The 16,440-nt window shown below is 35.4% G+C and overlaps 2 non-coding genes across 2 annotated transcripts; both read left to right on the top strand.

The window, feature by feature from the left end:
• The first annotated feature begins 8,930 nt into the window (after positions 1 to 8,930).
• Positions 8,931 to 9,001, top strand: TRNAG-GCC (transfer RNA glycine (anticodon GCC)). The gene has a single exon. It is a non-coding gene; the product is annotated as a tRNA-Gly (tRNA).
• A 155-nt stretch (positions 9,002 to 9,156) lies between these two features.
• Positions 9,157 to 9,228, top strand: TRNAD-GUC (transfer RNA aspartic acid (anticodon GUC)). The gene has a single exon. It is a non-coding gene; the product is annotated as a tRNA-Asp (tRNA).
• The last annotated feature ends 7,212 nt before the right edge of the window (positions 9,229 to 16,440 follow it).

The raw sequence follows: 16,440 nt of genomic DNA, 5'->3' as shown, positions 1-16,440 counted from the left end.
ACACTTTTCAGTAGCAAGAGGATCGAGATGTTAGAAAGTGCAGTCATATCTTAAGAGAAGTGCAAAGATTAGTTGTAGTTAGTTATTAGAGGGGCGTAGAGACAGATGAGCATAAACAATTACTCAGTAGACAATGTAGAGAATATTTGAAATCAGAGGCTCAGGAGATAATTGTAAAGCTAGTATAGGGATGCAATAGATCCAAATAATAGTTCTCAGTTGCAGTAGTTAAAGAAAAAACAATAGCATGAGATCAGATGTAGCATAGGCAGCGTTGAAAATAGTGCAAGGGGGCATAGAGCAGTGTCAGCAGCAACGCAGATGCAGGATGATTTAGCTACAGGGTTACCAGATGAATTACAGTATGTGTAGTGTTGATGGATAATAAGATCTATTTGTATCACAGTTGTCAGAAATCAACAACATGAGGTGGTTCAGCTACATAATTCAAGATATTCATCAAGTCAATGAGTATAGTATTGGAGTGGAGAAGACATAACACCTTCCTCGCTAAGAGGGAGTGCTAGTTTTTATAGCATCGAACAAGTGTTCTAGTATCGATTTGTGTTGGAGAGGATAAAGAACATGAGATATCCAAAACCTAGAAAATGTTTCAATGGAAAACACCTAAAGACCACTCAATTAATAATTAAAAAATTCCTAAGTCTAACTTAGGAAAATTAATTAATTAACAACAATTACTTGAAGAATATCAAGAAAGTTGTAGAGGCTCACATGGATCGAGTCTAAGATGATCTTAGTCATCGATAAAGATTTAATCATGCTAATTAGTGATCCATATAGAAATTATAAGTGCATATCGATAGGATGAGGAGAGACACATCGAGCAAGAGGGAGAACAAGTATCCTTGGTAGATCGAGTTATCCAGTGCAGTGATTCAACAAGAAAAAAGAGTTAGAACCAAAGAAGGAGAGAATCAGTGATTGAGGGAGAAACAATGGAGAGGCAAAACGATTTTCCTAGTGTTGGAGAGCTAGCAAAATTAAGGTTGAAATATTATGTAGAGAAAGTCATTCAGGTGGTGCGAGTTATCCAATTCAGTAGAGTGAATAGCTAGGAAGGGGTTGGATCATTTGTTGGAGGTGAAAAAGGCATTCCAGAAGGTAGAGCAAAATTTTCTAGTAGTAGGAGAAGGCTAGACGACCATTTTTGGAGACATTTAAGAGGCCGTACAAACTATGCAGGCCAAGAGTGCAAGCAACTAGGAGGCAGTGTGAGGAGGCCAGAGGGAGGCTAAGTGATTTTGCATAAGTGAGAAATTTTCTCCTAAATATTTTGGCAATATTATTTGTTGGAGGATTGCTAGTTTGGCATTCATATATTGTACTCATAACTTTTGCTGCTGAATAATCAAATAAACCCTCATCTGTTGCATCGGTTTTCCCTTTGAGGATTTTTTAGGGACTATTAGTTCAAAATATTGGTGTCATTTTTATAATATGTGTGCATCTATTTTCTCACTTCCAACATTTTATTTAGCTTCTGCATAATTTAGTTGTGCAGAATTTCAGTGTGATTTATTTGGTATTAATCAAAAAATTAATAAATTGCTAACTGGTTAGAAGAGTAAATTCCAATTGCTGCAATTTAAGGAACCTTCACAAGCGTAGGGGACGAGGTATGACAGATATATTTTATAAGAGATTATTTGTAAGTGCTTAAGGAGACATTTGACCCACAAGAAAAGTTACAACATCTATATCTTCTCAAACCCCAGACTTCAAAAGAAGTAAGAACATATCCAGGTTTTGAAACCTCAGACCACTCACGTGTGTTACTTTTTTTGTCGTCATAGGTTGTGATTTAGTAATTTAGAAAAACTAATTATTTAAAAAAAATTAATTGAGCTATGATTAATAGATGATAATTAATGTAAATAAAACCAAATTTTATCACACTTTTGGAGGTGTCTACATGGTAGATGAGAATTAATGCAGACCTAGAAAAGAAAAACTAAGAGAATTGTACTTGAAGGTAGGAAATAAATTTTATTAGGGTTTAAAACGTCATCAAGAATCACCAAAGAGTACAAAAAAAATAATGAATCAAAGGAGCAAACATAGTGGGTGTGATTAATTTTTTACGATCAATGTTTTATGTGTAATTTAATTGTATTAATTATTTCTTATTTTGTTTATTTATTTTTTGTTCTAATGGACACTATATATATATATATATATATATATATATATATATATATATATATATATATATATATATATCCATTTTAAAATGACATATGTCAACTCCAAGTTGATCATGGAAGGAATTACGCATCACCCTCATACTATGTTAAGAATGTATCTCTTAGCTAATATGAAAATTTCCTTAAAAATTAAAATGCCTTGACCTTTTTGGGTCAATACTTTTTTATTAGTTTGATAGGGTAATAACACTATTGATACCTTTTTATCTCAGTCATAGAAAGGCATTGTGGATGTGGAATATCAAATTCTCCATAGAAAAATCCCAAAGGATACAGAGCCCCCTCTAGTCGCAACATGATAATAAAACAAAAGTTGTCGCAACCCATGTTAAATCTCATGCATTCCTCTATCTTATATGATGACTCATCATTCATAACGATATTTTGTGGCCTCCCACCCGAGCTTGCATTCAATGTTGGGCACACTTCCTTTTCATTATACATACCTAAGTTATAATATTCCATGCTATGAGTCGTGACTTACTATGGAAATATGCCATACAAGTTTGTTAAACTATATACTTGTCATCATGTGCGTCTAATTTTTTTTATTGATAATGCTAAGAGCCTTATATATATATATATATATTCAATTTCAAATTTGTTACTAAAAATCTAGATGACCATTTGTAGATGGCAAGCTCACTTCATACCATACTTATCACTTGGCATTTCCCATGCTAACTCAACATCTCTCATCTACAATCATTTTCATAACTACATCTAGAATAAACATTGGGTTGTTTTTAAAGTTTATTTGTACATTAAAAGCAAAAGATGTGAAGCTTATCCCTTACATCATTTATAGGTAACCAAATATTTCAAATTAAAGCAATTTGTTATGTACATATTGCTAATTTCAATCATATCTCTTGTATAAGAGTGCCCTCTCATGCCAATATTTGTAGCTATCATTAAGAAGTAAAAATAAATTCATAAATATTGGCTTGACTCTTACCCAACTACAAATATTTTATATATTTTCCACTAAATTATGTAAGGGACATCTAATACATTATATATATCTATATCTATATATATATATATATATATATATATATATATATATATATATATATAAGGGGAAAATTAATTGTCTTATTAAAACAAGTCAATTGTTCACAGATGAGTGGATTAGAGGGAAGGGTTGGATCAAACCCTATCTCTCGGTAGGAGACAATGGCAACAGAAAGTGCAGCCGCTGCAGCACTCGGTCGTAGTGCCGTGACACCAAAGCTACATGTTGTGCCCTTGGCACCCTTCTCCTCTCCTGAAACCCACCTCGCCATCGGATCTGGAGCGTGTTTTGCCTCTCCTCATTGTTGGCTCCTATGCAACACTACCATGCCCTTGTTGAAGGCCAAGCCCGGATCCAGATCGAGCGCCGCATACAACCTGTCCGCCTCTGAGGATGTTCCTGTTTTTGTTGTCGCAGCACAGACCAATGAAGTCATTAAGGGCGGGGACTGTCGGGGGAGCGACCCCAGGATGCTGGATCTGATCAATTTCAGGGGGATCCAATATAGTACCCTAGATCTGATGTACCATTCAACTGTATGGGTTGTGGCGATGTGCTACAAAGATGGCAAACTGAGTGGCTTGACAAGAAAAGGGCGTGTGGGAAATAGAGCTGGAGTGTACACAAAGGAGACAGTGAGGGTTTTTGTACATATCTGTTTTGTGTCTGTTCAGCCCCATGGTCAAGGAAATTTCGAAGCTTATAGTGCTGGATCTAGCAGCTTATACATCATAGACTCTGAGGTAAGGGACAACTTGCCTTCCATAAACCTTATCTATAATCCCGAGTTTGGTAACACAGTATTTGTAAGGCCACTGAATGGATCAAGGTCGACTATTCCTACCACGGAAGGCAGCAATATTCTCAGATCTGTTAATGATCTAATAGATCGGGTACTTAGAAGACTGAGAAGCCCACACGAGGTCCAGATTTGGGGGCATGCAATCGCTAAGACACCTCTTTGTACTGAATCATAGGCCCAAAACGCAGAAGAAGGCCTGATAGGCAAGAAGAACGGCGGTGATCCAGTGTTTTGGAATAGAATGACCTGGGCAACAGATTGAGGTCATTCTCAGATGGATTCATATCGTATCGAGACGGATCTCACACAGTTCTTTATCAAAACACTAGAAGGCAGGCATTATTGCTTGAGGCTTTGGAAAGGCTGCAGGATCCAGGATCTAAGATATAAAATACAGAAACTCCTTGGTATACCAGTATATGGGTAAGATCTGATCCACATGGGACATAACTTACAGGATAATTACACCCTACAATATTACAACATAACTACTGACTCGACCATCATCATCAATCTATGTCTACGGGGTGGATGTTCTGGAACCAGCTCAAAGAACACAGGCTCCTTCAAGGATGCAGTCAAAGGTAAAGGGAAAGTGCAGACCAAACCAACAACAACGCCGGAACTTCCCAGGCCCTACATTATAGAACAAAAAACTGAGAATCCTACTCTCACCATCGCAATGCTTGAGGTAAATGCATTGTACTCAGATATTTCGCATGGACACCAAACTACGAAATATACTTATGCCCCAAGGGGTTTTTTATAGTAAGATTTAATACAGAACAGGAAAAGGAATATATCCTCAGCAAGGGACCATGGTTCTAGGGCAACACAAGGCTCTTCATGACCCCTTGGTTTCCAGATTTTGATGCCAACACAATGGTGGTATCAAAGATGTCAGTTTGGGTTAGGTTGTACAACCTTCCGTTACACTTCTAGCAACACAAGGTTTTAATTGCCATAGGGAATACTTTGGGAAATTTTTTAAAGATTGATGGAGATAGACTCACAAGGGGAATATTTACTTTCTCCAGAATTTGTGTTGAAGTAGATCTCAGTCTGGGACTACCGAAAAGTATAACACTGAATTTCAATAATACACAGTGGATACAACCCTTAGATTACGAAAATACAGCATTCTGATGTTGTGGATGTCTACAAATAGGCCACCTCCTCATTGCTTGTCCACAGGCAAGAAACATCCCCGAATGGAACAAGAAGCAACAGAGGAAGCCTAAAGGATGGCAACATACAGATCCATTGGATGAAGAAGAAGACATAGCAGAGACTATAGAATATAAAGTAGAAATGGATGAACAAAAAGTCCAGAACAACACACCAAAGAAAGAGGAAGCCCCCAGTAACCCTTTGCGGTAACCAGCTTCCCAGCCAACGGGAAAGGAAACATGTGGCAACAAGAGAACTCATGGATTAGAAGGATCTGAGTCGGACAAGGACTCTCCCACACTTATAACCGAAAATCAGCTATCCATTGTAACTGCTACCCCCAATACTGGAGGATGGCGAAAGGTGGAGAAAAAGAAAGGGAGAAAAGAATAGCATTTTTATTTTTTTTATTTTTTGGTTTCTGTGAAAATAGGAACAGATCATTTGCATATGCTCTATAGCATCTACAAAATGTAATTTTGTCTTATGAATAAAATTACGACTTTTTCCACGGGAAAAATTATATATATATATATATATATATATATAGAATAATGACATAATGAAGGGGGGAATGTCTCAAAACTATTTGCTTTACATATTGCTCTCACACATTGTTCTATGATGTTTAATCAACAATTCAAACAAGCAATAAAATATTTTCATTCCTCTTTTCATATTCATCATATCAACATACATGCTTTCATTACACTTGTCTTAGATGCATGCATGGAAAATTCCCTTCCCCTTGTTACATATTTCACTTTATCATGTTGTGACTGGAGGTTTTGTGTTAGCCTCTTCTCTCTAGTTGTGGGGGTAGCTATAAGTCTCTACAAGGGTTGGACTAGGTGGGTTTAGTTGTGTGGCTAGGTAAGCGCAATAGATTGGGTTTAGATAATTGTTTATGGTTTCTAGGGTGTCGAAGCATCTTGGTCCTAGGGTGGTACCTTTCTTTCTCAATGGTCAACGAGGAAGAGTCTTTGGTTGAGGAAGTGTTGTCCTCCACCCTCTCTAGTGGGTCTTTGTCTAAGGTTAAGTCTTATGTCTAGTGCTACATGTTGGTATCCTAGTTTGGCTGAAGCTGGGTTGAGTCAATCATCGTGCTCTTTTGCAAGTAGAGGAAGCACTTGTAGTGATATTAAGGCGCCCCCCCATGACTCAAAAATTTCGCCAAGGCAGAAGATGAGGAGTAGGAGGGGTGGAGGCGGTACAACCCAGCCTAGGAAGCGTGGGGAAAATCTCTTTTCCCATGATTCATTGGCGACCTATTTCAATGCAGTTATGCCTTAAATATGTCTTAAAATTTGGGAACTCAAGATAAAAGTAGGAGAGGAAAGGAAATCTCTTTCAAACTTCGAGTTATTGGAGGATATGTCAGTTTGGGTGTCAAAACCTTGGCACACCAATGGTAGGAAAGAATAGTATTTAAATTGAGTAGCGCTCCATTAGAAAATGAAGACTTTATTGGGCTTGGTTATGAGGGATAAGCAGGTGGAAAAATGTAATATTTTTTCCTCTCTAGAGGATGTTAAGAGAATTCTTAGGAACTTGAGGTTCTATGTGGATAAAATTGATGCTTGGTTGGTGTATGTGGAGAGCTACATAGCCTGTGAGTCAAATGGTGGGGACCTGATGGATCCCCCTAGGTCCAACGTAAGGGTTTTGACTAATATCACATCCTAAGATAATGATTAGTGAGCATGGGTGGTGGGTGGCACAATTTGGGTCTTTCCTGAAGCTTCTGGTTTTGTCTTTGGAAGGCCCCTTGATGGTCTTTAGGTCTATGGATTACGCCGATGTAGTATGGTCACAATCATGTGCTTCTGAGGGTTGTTTATGGTTCTCATTTTCAGTCTATGGTGTTTTGTTTCGTATCTATTGTTATAAGCTTATGTTGATATACAATTGTTATGAATTTTGTGGATGGCTTACTTGTATCTAGGTCGGAGATGATGGTTTCTCCTTTTGTTGTTCGGAGGTTTTAGTTGTGGCACCTTGGGAGGATCATGTCCCGGAAGTATATAATTTCCTTGCGGATCTCCAATCGTGATGTAATGGACAATTTATATGTGCTCATGTGTGAATGTTGGTGTGGGCATTTGAATTAGTCGTCCCTCTATGGAAAATTGCTCTTACTTCAGCATCTAGTTTGTATGGGGAGGTAACCATGCCTTGTATGGCCTTAATATATTGGTATTTTGTTCAGAAAATTTATATGGTTTGTCAAGGCGACAATGTTCAATGGTTGAGAGTTTGTGCTCCCTTTGTGTACGATTTGATATCTATGTAATCCAGTTTTTGAGTAATATAATTTCTATTAATTCACAAACACACACACACGCACACATATATACTATAGTAAAATACTTCAATGGTCAAAAGGAAGAAGTAGTTAAAAGTAGAATTATTTAGCTACTTTCTAATAAGAGGGAGATGTATAATTCATTCAATTTTTATTATAGAATTGATATGTAGCATTTAAAAAATATTATTAATAATAAAAATATTCAATGTGGGTGATAAATAAAATATATTCACCATGCAAAGTTAATTAATAGTGTCGTGTACTTAAAACTACATTAACAACAGAAAAACAAGTTAATATGGAAAATATTAGTAATAATAAAAATAATCAATGTGGGTGATAAATAAAATACTTTCACCATGCAAAGTTAAGTAATATTGGCGTGTACTTAAAAATATATTAATAACATAAAAACATGTTGATATGGTCAAATAAATAAAAAATTTGAATGTCAACTACGCATATATGTACATATCATATAAAAATTAAAAATTAAAAAACAAAACAAAACTTTAAAACATTTCAAGTAGTCTCATTATTTTATATTTTGGTTGATTTTCATATATATGTGTATATAGCAAATATATATTGGAATAGGAAATTTAAGTTGTGTATTCTACACAATCAAAGTGTCCAAAGGGACTTTCAAGACATTGCATCCATTTATGTATTAAAAAATGCAATTTAAGAAATGAAAAATTACACACTGAGACTGAGAGAAAGAGAGAGAGAAACCTGTATAGATCCATCTTAACCACATTATTTATCAAGTTTTGATAGGGATTAAATTGCTGGAGGTGCAAACCTTTTTTCAAATTTTACACTCTAAAGGAGATTTGCATATCGAAAGATTTGATTCTTCTCAGTACTTAGTATATTGGTGGTTAAGATGAATCTATAGTACTAATTTAATTAAAAATGATTTTATAATTAGAATTTAATGATATCAGATTTAAAAAAATACTAAAATAAAATTTATAGAAAGGTATGATACTGAAAGCTACTAAGAATAAGAATAAATATAGTTCAGTGAAGCTTAAGAAAGCAAAGAATGGTGGTTTGGATTACTTCAAAATTTTAATTTGGAGTTAGAAATGTTTTGAGAGATGAATTCGTAAATCAACGAATTAGAAGGGTCATGTGAATACAAGAATTAAAAGATAGAGAGAGAAAAGGCCGTAAGAAAATCTACCTGCAAAACACGGGAGTCGTGTTTTCAATTTAATAATTCTCATTCCGAGGGAGACATGTAATAGTGATTATTTATTTGTTATATCACATGCTTTTACCTTCATCTATAAACAAATAGAAATACAATCGAATGGAAGAAGCCATGGAGTTGGAAAATCGTGGAAATAGAAATCCATTTCCTGAAAGTGACAGATAATTTACGGCTATCTGTTTGCACCAGTGGTCTAGTGGTAGAATAGTACCCTGCCACGGTACAGACCCGGGTTCGATTCCCGGCTGGTGCAGTGGTGTTTATCTTTTTCGTTTGCGATTCGGTTTTGAAGGCGCTATTAATTAAAGAGCTAATGTTAACAGAGAAAGAAACCGGCACTCCAAGTAATCCGTCTCGATTTCGGTCATCGATTAGTTAGTAAATACGTTAAGGAATTGAACATCTCTTGTCGTTGTAGTATAGTGGTGAGTATTCCCGCCTGTCACGCGGGTGACCCGGGTTCGATCCCCGGCAACGGCGTCTTCTTTTGTTTTCGAATTTGCCCGCGGAAATCAACTGCAATATAATGAATATTTAATATTTGGCTTTCCAATTGCAAAATAATTAATATTTAGTATTTGGTTTTCCAATTTCAAAATTAATTAAATGGCAAAATAATTAATATTTAGTATTTGGTTTTCTAATTTCAAAATTAATTAAATTGTAAAATAATTAATATTTAGTATTTGGTTTTCCAATTTCAAAATTAATTATTCAGTTTTTACCATATTTAGTTTAGACAATCTTTGGGATAGTTTAATTCACCCATAAGTGGCTTCCATCCTCAACCCCTCCATATGAGATTGTTTGAACATGAGATCTGGAGAGGACTATACGCCACTCAAACCAATTGGTCTACACCTAATGGGTATTTTTCATTTAATTACCAAAATATCTTACATCCCACTCCATGAATCAAACTACATTAAGACACAAGACAACTATACCATGAAAAAAATATTATAATTTCCTATGAGTAAAAAGGAAATGGCGCGGCATAAACACAACTAGAAGGGGGTGCACTCATGATCCTTTGTACCTCTCCTCATTTCATAAGTATAATATATATATATATATTTTTTTTTCCTTGCATGTTGAATTATGACACTACTTTGCATGATATATGTTTCTTCTTTCAATACAAAAAGAAGTATATAGAGAAATTTTCATATGGCTTATATATCTATACACGTGAACCTTTAATTCTTCTAAATCATTCATTACCATCCATGCCTAAGTTTTTTTACAACACTAATTGTTATACAACTTATCTTAGTCAATATGGAATTCCTTGATAGAGGTTTAACCTCTTGATCAAGACGTAAGAAACACCATCTCCCATTTCCAAAATAATTCCAAAGTATCTTGTTAATGCCCCAATCACATTTGTTAATATCCATTTTTACTTGGAACCCATGCACATATGCATAGATCTATTTTTTTAGTTGAAATTTGCACATGAATATAATTTCACATATATAGCTTGGACTTGATCACACCTTATTGTAAGTGTTGATGAACCTTTTGAATTCAATACTTTAAAGAATTGAAATTATTTAGATTCCATGCTTGGGTTCAATTCATATGAGTTTAATTTTATGTCAGATTATCGTTGATGAAATTATATAGACTCTAAATTTGAACCATGCGAGTTTAATAAGTTGATAGTTAATGTAGTCCCCACAAATGTTCAAGGCTTACCAAGTGACATGTTTATGCTTGTGTCTATGCACGTGGATGTGCAATAATGCATGTGCCAACAACAATTAAGACTAAGTGCAAGTCCTAAGTGACTTTGGGAACTTTAGATACCCCAAGTCACATTTACTTAGCCGAGTATGAACCAAATTGAATGATACTAATGGATCCCCCATAATGTTAAATTTAGACACATTAACCTCAATGTGATAACAACAAACTAAAATACTAATATAAAGATCGTTTGGACGCTTCTTCCACTTCAATAGTTTACTCTAGCATAACTTCAATACTATAAAGAATTTTTTTTTCCTATATTAATCAAACACTTCTTATAAATGTAAAATAAGAAGATTTTCTTCTCATCATTATTGAATTACTCCATTAGGTTTTCCATATTTTTTCAATATGTACTCATTAATGCACCCAATAATATATTATCTCTATTTCACATATAAAGGATAACTTATATGACCTTGTAGATCATGGGAATATCATATTGGATTCAAATAATCCACACATTAATAATAAAAACAAGCATAGCTACAAAGCAAAAAGTCCTTTCCTATGGGGGACTATTGTATTACTTGAGCTATCGACAATCCATGTTGCAATGGGATGCTTAGCAGAGTTCATCATGGAACTTCTAAAGCTCCTCTAAAGCGTCAATCCCAATTATATATGCTTTAATGATTCCTCGAGAAGGGATAGGATTGATGTCATTTAAAGTATTGAAGCCAGATATTTTTTGTGCTTATCCACCCTAGCGTTGGTCATAGTAACCTGAATCACCCTTGTGTTGACGCGAAATTAGGCTTCAAAGACCCAAGGTTTTTCCATTGCTTTCCAACGAAGGTTTCCGTTATAGTCTAGCACATTGCTGACATTTTCATTGCTCTGCAAGGGAGAAACGTCTCACTCGAGGCATGCCAATACATGAAATGATAGAATAGATCGCATGATAGTGTCGAGGAGAAACTTAACAAAAATATCATTCAATGCTATGCATATGTACATCACTCGCAGAAATACTCAGATATCACTATGTATATATGCATAAGATAGAAACAATCACAATGGTGAACAACAAAATATACAACAACTCATCATGAGAAAAATTGTAAAGCGGTGCACAATGTTAGAAAATAAGAAAGACAGAAAGATTTTCTTAGATAGATAATTAATTGTGATTCTTTTATCTTTATGTTCTTCTTTTATCCTTTAGTTCATCAAGCAATTACCAAAACAATAACACAAGGACAACAGATGTAGGCGGTTAGCCAGGGAAAATCCCCTATCTAGGGGAAATCCTAGTCAACAATTCTTCCTTCAATAGTTTCTCGAGATAATCCAAGACTCTAGACCCAAACAAAGACCCTCCACACCAAGTCATCCCTCACTCCTTCTTGCAGATGCAACCCTTCACAAACAACTTCGACCTACTAACATCAGTGGGAGCTTCGACCCAACAACAGTAGCAGTAGTAGCTTCAACCAAACTTGGAGAACTTTGATATCCCTTGATACACCACAAAACAGGGTGAGAGTTGTCCCAAAATTTCGATCTTGTGGTCTACTATATCCTTCCAAAAACTCACACTCCTTCCATCCCTTTTTCTTGCCCTTTCTCAACTTCGCACTTTTCCAGCTTCCAGCTTCAGAAATCGAACCATGTGACATAGAGTGAGATGCTCCAAATGCATTTGAATTGCCTTGTATTTATAGCCTTCTAGGGACGTATAATTACTCTTCTTGAGACCGACTTGGTGCTAAGGAAACTAAATTCATTTTTTACTCAAAAATAATTTTGTTTACATGATTCAAAAGCCTAATAAGGGTCTCTTTTAATGTACACTGACTCTAATGACTCGGAATAAATCCTAGAAGTCCTCAATGGGGACTTTGACATAAAACATGATGACCCGAGCATGAAACCTGTGCTATAATAAGTCATAGAAATAACAATAAAAATAATTTCTTCATTATTTTGATAAGTACATCTCAAATACATTTATGAAAACTGGACATAGTTGCATATTTAAACACTCCCTCTTAATTAATGAGGTATTCATAAGTATAAGGAATATCATAGAACATGTGAACCATGAAGAATTTTAGGCACCGCAATGCCATGGACTAGATTCGTGACCAGGGAAACCTATCTAGGTGGGACTAAGATGGACTAAATATTTCATCCTCTCTAGGTACCATCAAGGTTACTTACTAACCATCAACCTAGGGATCTAGGTGTGTATACAAGGTTAGAGCTCTATGACCAACTCCATGTCCCTACTTTGAGAACTAGACATCAACACATAGTTCCGACTAGATATCCTCCCAGGCAATGTCTCAAACAATGCCTCAAATTTTCCCGATTATTCCAATCGGTAATAAATCCTCCTCGATCAAACAAATCTCTCCCGATCAAACTAATAGACAACGCTAAGCATGTAAAACATGTTATCAAGCCGTAGAGATATTTTCATGTACAAACACAACCCTAATCAGCAACAAACTTTCAAATGTACATAGATAGATACAAACCTTCGGGGTCTTCCAGACAACTTTATGTTTCTTCTCAACTTTTCATAGTACGATTTAGATATTTCCCACTGAATCTTGACAGCAGATTCCTTAATCATATAGCTTCCTTTCCTGATTCTCATGCATCAACATATTCCACAAATCGATCCGGCTTTTCTTAGACCTTCAAAATACATTCTCCAATTTCTTCTATCAAGGTGTCCATCATGACTATGATATGTCCTTCCTCTCAACTAGCAAGATTTCATCTAGGCTCCTTTTGAACTTAGGGGGCTCAACTTCTTTTCTACGACATCAGAGAATCTTTCATGGCTTCCATCCTTCTTATCAGAGATATCATGATCATTATTCACATCATGCTTATCACATCAATTTTTACTTTACGAACATATTCACCATCTTGAAGATTATGTACCTGCATAACTTAGATAGCATGTACAACCAAATATATAGGAGCATGAAGTTAACCATATCAAAATCACGGAAGCACTCAACTTTATACATCAAATACCCAAACTTAATTATAAACAAGAGACACATACTCTTTAACTTCTTGCTAGGGCTTTTGTCATAATCCCTAGACTATATCATCAAGACTTTGAGAATTTCATAACAACCTTCATCACATCTAGGGTTTCAATGTTTCTTCCATAGGTATGACATACCCTACTACATCATATTACAAACCCTAGAAACAATTCAGACAAATATAGAGGTATCTAACAAGTTCAACATTCACATGTTATACTTCTCACTAGGATTTGGTGAAAAATCCTAGATTTTATATATGAGCTTTTAATAAACAAAACTAATCACTTATCAATTCAAAGTAACAACGTGACTAGCTTCCACTAGGGTTTGTTGCAAACCCTAGATTTTTCTTATTCCGAACAATCATATCTCAAATTCAGATTTCAACAATATTACACAAATCTCAGATTATCACATTGTCATCATATATCATATATTTGGACATTTACTAAAGTCTATTTACAAAACCCTAGAATTTACAAATATTATCACCCTAGAAAATCAAACTTCAACTAAGTCTTAGACCCAAACCCTAGGACTCATGACCATGAACACTTAGGTCAACTCATATATCTAGGATTCCATCATCATGCATGATCCAGGTGGATGTTTTTGGCCACCCACCTATCCCACTTGGACCCCCAAAACTGTCTCTTTCAGTTTTTCAGTTTCCGTAATTGTAGCACAATTTACTATTTTTAGCAGTTTTTCGGGTCCTGAACTTCCGGAGCTGTTTTGAGGCCTAAACGATGGTTTTTGGGAAATATGGGAGCAACACGGGTCCATGGATTGATGTTTCTCTTCCCAAAGTTGTAGTGCTCGGATAGATCTTTCTAACGAGCTATTGTACACATCAAACAAAGATCGTATGCCAAAGTTATGACCCCGGGAAGTTGATGTACTAATTTACCCAAACGAGGCCCACAGTTTGGCGTTTCATCTTCTAGGGTTAGGTTTTCAGATGTTGAGAGTTTTCCATTGTTTTTCAACAATAAATAGGCCTTCGAGCCTCATTGTAACACAATTTAGAGGCATGTAGCCACCACATCTCTTCTCAGAGATAAGCTACCATCGCCCTAGCTAGTTTATTTCCATTTATGTTTGTAAGCATATTTCAGTATTTTACAGTAATGAAATGAATTATTATTTCCATTGCATCTTTGTATTTATGGTTATCTTTGTAATTTTTTGTGTTCCCATTTAAATCTGGATCAATGCACAAGCATATCATAACATGCATTTGTCAAACCCAACTACAAAAATATCAATAAGCGTTAGACATATAACAAACTTGATTAGACTAGTGTTTGATCGGACAAACACATACCTGCCAAGGATCTCATTTCTAGGACATTATAAGGGTCTTGCTCATATATCTTTCCAAACCCTAATGATCTATGGTTTCAATACAAAACATAGCAAACCCTCAATTATCAATACTTCAAAGGTTCGGTATTTCAGAAATCACCATTCAACCCTAATAAGTTAGAGTTCCATAACAATACATAAACCCCAAACATGAGTTCATCTAAACATCAAACATTTTCTTTCAACAATAACCCTAAGTAGGTTAGGGTTTCACAATCAACCTTTCTAGGGTTCCACAAGAGCAATCAAATATTTGAGGAGGGTAGATTTATCTAACCATGAATCACCCAATCAAGAATCTTTAAGATCAAGAGAGCTAGACAAAAAGGTGTTAGAAATGGTTCATCAAGATGGAGAGAGAAAAAACTTGTAATTCAAAACATACTTCTTGTTTCTTAACAAACCTTGTAATTCCAATGTTTTGTTTTTGTGAGGCCTTCTTTCTTGAGTCTTCAACAAGTTTTCCTAAACAAGGAAAATAGGAGAAGAAATGTGATTAATATTTAATCCAAACAAAACCAGATAAGTAAGGAAAACTAAAAATGAAAAAATGGTAATAAGATACTTATCTTTGGAGGTTGACGAGGGATCCCTCCAAGCTTGAGGGATACCTATAACCTTAAGAAAAAAAATTAAAATTTGTTTTTCCAAAATATGTTAAACCTAAAAACTAGAAATCAAAGTGAAATAACAGAATCTTAGATCAAAGGAATTTAGTAATGTAAGTCCCTTAAATCCAATTCTTCGGGCTTAGTCTTCTTTGGAGATCCTTCTTCAGCTACATTGGCTTGATCCCTGCTTCTTTTCTTGTTTTTTGGATTTTCGGGATAGTCACTTTATAATGACCCTTCTTGTGGCATTGGTAGCATTATATTTTGGACACATCAACCTTCTTTATTATCCCTCTTGACTTCTTGGAGTGTCCCTTCTTGTGAGAAGTGGAGTATGCATTTGAGACCTTCTCTTCTTCGTTGTTGGATACTAAATAAATTCTCATTTCTTCTTGGGTGCAATCATTCCACAATTGTTCAAAGGTAGGAGCTTCTTTCCAACTATTGAAACCTAAAGCAAAAGAACTCCAAGTAGGTGGTAATCCCAATAGTGTAGTGATTACTGGCTCCTTCTCTAATACTATTCCATGTATGGCTTGAAGTTCATCTCTAATCCTTGATATCCTTACAAAGAAGGAAGCCACATTATCATTTTTTTCATCTTAGAATTCCTTAACCAATTCTTCAAGCTTGCTACTTGACCAATATTTTTGATAGTGAATACTTTTTCCAATGCTTCATACATTTCTTGAGCATGGTCTATATTGGAAATGTATGGGACAAGATTGTCCTTTATTATTTCTACCATCAGAGTGATATCCAATATCTCCAATTCTCTATACTTCACCTTGTCTGCATCACTGGATTCTTCAGTAGGTTTCTTCACCTTCCCTCGTACAACATCCAAGACCTTGTTCTTTTCAAGAATGAGGTTAATTTTCTTCTTCCAAGAGCTATAGTTTGATGCTCCTTCCAACTAGTTCTCACTCTTAATGTGTTAT

This window comes from Pinus tabuliformis, chromosome 1_2, assembly GCF_031772625.1.
Source record: "Pinus tabuliformis cultivar Carrire ecotype Pingquan chromosome 1_2, CPIR1, whole genome shotgun sequence".
Lineage (NCBI taxonomy): Eukaryota > Viridiplantae > Streptophyta > Pinopsida > Pinales > Pinaceae > Pinus > Pinus tabuliformis.
The sequence above is the reverse complement of the archived record's forward strand: the minus strand, read 5'-3'. Positions and strand labels throughout refer to the sequence as shown.